Source organism: Camelus bactrianus, chromosome 4 (assembly GCF_048773025.1).
Source record: "Camelus bactrianus isolate YW-2024 breed Bactrian camel chromosome 4, ASM4877302v1, whole genome shotgun sequence".
NCBI lineage: Eukaryota > Metazoa > Chordata > Mammalia > Artiodactyla > Camelidae > Camelus > Camelus bactrianus.
In genome coordinates, this window is record NC_133542.1 from 73,291,341 (window position 1) to 73,297,340 (window position 6,000).

The window sequence follows — 6,000 nt, forward strand, 5'->3', positions numbered from 1 at the left end:
ACAACTGCAGATCAGCCAGGAGGAGGCCCGCACCCAGCTTCCATAGAGCAGTCAGCTGCAGTGGGGAGGTGGGCAGCCACAGTTGGCTTCATTCGTATCTCAGCTTGTGTCACTCAGGAAAGGCAGGAAGGGAAAGGGGGAAGGCAGTTTAATGAGCTAAGTCACGTTTTGCTGGGCTTTTCCAGATGTCAATGTCGTGTATTCATAATTGGCACTTCAGATGGCAGTGCAGTGATAGAGGCACGAATTGGGTTTCTCAGGGGCAGGATGAACCCAACGAACAAAGTGGACGAGCGCACAGGCCCCGCTGCACCTTGATGTGGCTGTGAAGCCCCTGCTCCTGAGCTGGTGGCCCCCGTCCCCTCAAGCATCCTGATGCTGCTTCAGCTTTGCCTTCTGTTTCTGTCGTCACCCAGAGATGTTTCTGGTCCAGGCCCCTGGCCCTGTAGAGAGGGCGTGGCTGACCCTGACCCCAACCCTCACTAGCTCCGGGACCAGAACAAGGCACTGGCCTCTTAGTGTCATGAGGGCTTTTTCTTCAGTGGTGAAAAGGTGAGATCCCAACCTTGCAGGGCAGTTGTGAGGATTAAATGAGGTGCTGACCAGCACAAAGTAGGTTCTCACTAAACGGTGGCTGTTCTCACCTTGCAGACTTTGCCCTAAGTCCAGGGCAAACAATTCTAGATTCCCACATCAGCCACCTCTGGCTTGGGGTGGGGAGCATCTTCTACCCAGCTGTGGGGCCCCCTGGCAGACACCGGGTGAGGGTGTCTTTTAGACAAAGTAACGTGTGGGGTGGGAGGTCCCTGCATCCTCCTGGACTTGGCTCTGTCACCCTTTCCTTTTCTCTTTAGTTTGGTCAACTCGTGGGTTCCCTCTGTTTCTCTCCAAGCACCTGACCAGTGCTTCCAGGCATTGGCTGGCTGTCACATTCCTGTTCCTCCTAGGTGTCACCTGCTGGGTGGAAAGCAGGGGCGGGTGTGCACCCAGCCCAGGGCTGTGCAGGATGTCTCTTCCTCCTCCATTCTCCCTGATTTGTCTGTTCCTTCGTCAGCTCACATGAGAGAAAAAAGCAGTTGGACTGAGGTGGTTGCAGCCACCAAACCTCTTCTGTTTTCAAAATGTTTCTGTGGGAAGTTTGGATATTGAGCCAAAACAGAAAGGTTTCCATGGTCAGATAAGTTGGGGAAAAGAATGAACAGAGAAAAACTTAAGAGATCTTTTTAGTGGAGGATTCTTGAGCCTTTAATATGCAAATTTGCTTTGTAAATCAGAGGAACTGGTCTGCCATTTCCCAAATCTTTTTACCTGGGACCCTTTCTGCTGGAGCCACATTCCTTGGCGCTTATCCCGAGAACTGCCTCATCTTTGGTGTCGCTGAACAAAAGCGTAGCTTGCTTCCTGCGGGTTGTGTTTCCAACACACGTTCCTCTCATATTCGACAGTAGTAGTAGTGATAGTTTATTGGGTGATTACCACATGCCAGGCACCGTCTGTCCTAAGTGCTTCATGGGCGTTTTCATGTTTAAGTTAACATCTTCCCGATGAGAATGAGACCAGGCAGTTTGCTGAGTCTCAAGCCAGGCAGTATCCTGCCCCGCCCCACGCCACCCCCCTGCCCTCGGCTCTGCCCCGGCTGCCGCCCACTGTTAGCTCTCATGATTGTTTTTCCTCAAGGTGCTCGCTCATTTTAGAAGAAATACCTGCCCAGCTGTGGCAGAGACACTGCTGGGCCCTTCGCGCACCTGTCATGCCCGCCTGTGGAAATGAGCCAGCATTAGATGAGGACCACAGTCAGCATCCTGCCCGTGTGTAGTCATTTGCCCCAGTTCTGCGGCCTCCAACCTTGTACGTGATTGTCTGTCTACACTGCGGCCCCGGGTGGTGGGGCGGCGCAGAGGCGCCGTGGAGCCCATGGGGGCTTGCTGGCTGCTCCCCGATGAAGGTGATCAGACTCTGGAGGAAGCAGCTGGCCCCACGCCCTTTGGCCATGTAATCCCCTCCTTCCTCTGCAGTCTCTTCAGGGGTCTGGCTTTGAGGCTTTCCAGAGCCCCACAGGAGGTCAGCCATAGACCCACCGGGGGCGGCAGTTGCTCCATTGTTCAGCCCCTCTGTGCTTATAAATAGAATCCCGTCCATTCCACAGCCCTGGCCGGAGATTCTCCACATTGTTTGTGGCCCTGGATGGCCAGCTGCAGAGAAGGAGCCTGTGCGGGAGGGGGGCCGGCAGGCAGGAGCCTGGGCAGCCCACCCGTCTCCTGTCAGTGTCCCTTCCGCACTGCTGGCCCACCTGGTCCTGAGCTGTGAGGATGCAGAGGAGCTGCTGCCTTCTTACCCTCCCACGGTCTGTCGGTTCCTGCAGCCACACCTAGGCTTGGCTTCCCATCAGAAGGGCCCAAAGGGAGTCCTTAACCGCCGGCAGGGCACACATCCCTCCTCCCTCAGCAGCCCCCTCTTGCCTCACTCGCCTCCTTGCTCTCAGGGCCCCTCTGTACTTCCTGTTCCCCAGATGGCCCATTGTCCTTGCCGCCTGGGGCTCTCCCATCCTCATCTCTGCTGCAGCACCCCTGGGCCTTCCCACTCATCCTGCGGGCTCAGTTTAAATCACTTCACTTTCCCCCAGCACCTCCCAGGCTGCCTGCCCTGCTCAGGCTCAGCCATCCCCTCCGTGTCCTGTCATCCCACTCTGCTGTTGGAGGCACACGTCACAGGTACAGTTACTCGTGTAACTGGTTGGTTGATTTGTTTGTCTAGTCTGTCCCCCATGCTCCCCCAAACTGTCAGCTCAGGGAGGGCAGAGGCTGTGTCAGCCTTGTCTGTCCTCAGACCCTGACTGCAAGAGACAGGAACTGTGGGATAAAAGGCACCCCGAGCAACTTCCCAGAAAGAAGCTAGGACTTGCTCCAAAGCCAGACCCCAGCAGGAGTGGACAAGGGGGTGGGGACAGGATACGGAGCTGATCACACCAGGGCCACACAGCGAGGCCAGTGTCAAAGCCCGAGCCGACCAGAGCCCCCAGCAGACATCACTGTGGTGGCCCTGGCCCAGTAGTGCCCACCCTGCCCAGTGGCCCTCTGGTTCTCAGCATCCTGGGAAGGTGCTGGCGTGGGGCTGGAGCAGCTGTCTGTGGCACCCAGAGGGTGATGGGAGCACGGACTGGATGCAGAGAGGCCTGGGTACCTGGCTTTCCTCTAGGACTTCTCAGCTGGAGCTAGTCATGCCCTTTGGCCCAGGGGGGCAGATGCCGCACACCTCACAGGGCAGGTATGCACAAGGCCGTGCCTGGCACAGTCAGTGGGCGTCTCACAGGTGGCTCTCCTGGCTTCGTGGGGGCTCCAAAGCTGCAGCAGCCTGGCCCAAGCAGATGAGCCCCAGTGCTCGACCCCGGCCACACCCGGCTTGGGCACACACCCCCGTGCGTTCACCTGATCACTCCTCAAGGAGGGGCAGGGCCGTGGGCTGGCAGGTGCCTTGCCCCTGTTTACCCTCAGCCTCATCCTGGCCCCAGGGAAAGGGGCACCTGCACCCCGATCCGGTCTCCAGGTTCCTGTCCCTGCAGGTGAGAACGGCCAGATACATGGCTCACACCTCACCAGTGCTCCTCTCGGGCCCCACCGCCTGCTAATCTTATCACCCCAGAGCTCTCCAGCTGGCCAGGGGGTACAGGAGGAGCAGGAAGGGCCTGCGTGCCAAATTCTGAATCACTGGCTGCAGCTGACAGAAGGAGCTGTATGAGCTGATACAACAGCTTGGTTGTCACCAGCCAGCATTTTCAGAAGCATTTAGTATTCTCAAGTCTTTGGATGTTTACTTTCAAATCACTTTCATTTCCTATGTTTTAGGGAACAAAGATTTGCCCCAATGTAGGGAAATGAAACTGCTATAATGGTGTTACAAGTTTCTGCATACAGGTGACTGGACAGCACAGCCTAGTACCTCCCACCAGCCCTCCTGCCCCGGGCCCAGGACAGCCATGCGCCTCTGTTTCGTCAGGTAGCAGCCACTGCTCCGAGCTGAAGTCAGACCTGGATCCTCTTCCCCCGCAGGGGCTCCTGGCATGGGATCTTGCAGAGTCCTGACTTGTGTCTATGGCTTCTTTTTTCATTTTGAGCCATTCTGGAAACAGGAATAAACATCCTCTCTGAGACATTCAAGCCAAGTGGTGCTTAGACTCCGCCATGTGGTTGTCAGTGTCACAGATGGTGGGACCAGTGGTCAGCATCCAGAAGCATTTATTGATGTGTCGTGCTTCCTGTGCGCCTCTCCCCTGCCAGTCCACCACCAGCCCGGCACACACACGTGCTTTCTCCTAATGGCAGTGGGTCTGGCTATTCCAGCCACAAATTTATCACCCAGGCTCTTTTCTCACCGAGTGTGTTGCTGGCTGTAGGATGTGTGTTCAGGGAGAAGGCGGTCTCTTTTGTGGCCCTGGCACACAAAAAAGCTGGCCGAGTGGGAATCCAAGAAGCTTGGGACTTCAGGGCTGAAGATGATCCTGTTCAATTCCATCCTCAATACAGAAGGGAATCCAGACCAAAGAAGGGAAGAGAGTGACTCAATTCAGCATGTAGAGTTTATCGCTTAAGATCACGTAGGTGTCTAAGTTCGAATCCCATCCTTGCTGTGTGACTTAAGGCAAGTGACTTAACCTCTCTGAGCCCCAGTTTTATCATCTGTAAAAAGGGAAAATGATAATACATTCATCTAGATTTGTTGAAGATTAAATGAGACATTGTATATAATTATCACCATAGTTTATTCGAGTGAGAGTAGAGTGCTAAGTTCCCCGTTCTGCCCCACTTCTCATTTGCTGCACGTAATGAGCTTGCTCTCTGTAGTATATGGCAATAATTGAAGAGCGAAAGTGAGTCTGTTGCAAGATCTTGAGTTGCTTTCTCTGTTAGCTGTTTATACTCCGCAACAAGTGAGCTTGCTGCCCAGAGGTAAAATCTTTCTCAGAGCATTACAACTTAAAAAGATATGCATGATGGGTCAGCTTGTGTAGTAAATGTTCACTGGATAAGAAAAATATCCATAGTCAAACTTGTGGCAAATATTTTATCTTCACATACTCAGCCATGCCATAAAAATCAGTTATTGAAAGTCACATCATGGGAATCTACTTATAACCCGGGTCCCTATGGTTTCTGAAGGGCTATGAGGGTGGCAGGAGTGCGTCGTCCATTTGAGACTTTTGCTTGTCCATACAGGTGCCTGTAGCCCAAAGGTACAAACCAGGTAGGCCCTGCTTCCTCCCACTTTTGGCTGTTCACAAAGATCACCAAGGTTGTCCCTAATCGCCTTCGGGTGTCCCTAATGCCTTCTCTGCACGATTTTCCCCAGTGGAATGGCGTGCGTGAAGGTGAGATTTCACTTGTCAGTGATCCATGTTAAAGTGAGGTCTCTCAAAATGCACTGGGCCTGAAATTGGAACCTGCAAATACACCGAAATTAAAACCCTGCCTCTGAAGAAGCTTCTAGTCTGATTTTTATTGTAGAGATGAGCCGTTTCATGATGGTGTCCATCCACTGCCTCTTGGATAGAAAATCAGAATGTACCTTGGGCTTCTTTCAAACTCATTCTTCTTTTCAGGGCTTATTTTGCCTATAAAGAGTATTTTGTGGTGAAATAATTGGGTTGGGGGATCTGGAATGAGACAGGGCCCCAGTTCTACCATCATTTAATGCTGATCAGGGTGTGAGAGCAGCTTGCCTGAGTGGATAGAGATACTCTGTCCAAAAGTCAATTTAATTTCCAATTGGATTTTTAGTCAAAGATGTTTATTTTGTCTTACAGCTAAACTTCTGTCAAGAGCAAACAGAATAGTCAAAGTACAAGTGGCTTAGCTGCCTAGTAACAGGAAATGGGACCATGGGGACCTATTACGGTGATCCACTGCCATTTATAAGTTTATTAATGCTGTCAAGTAATGATTCCTATTTATTTCCTGGCACTATTTCTAGATTGGAGAGGTAGGTGAGGGCAGAGGGCTAGAGAGG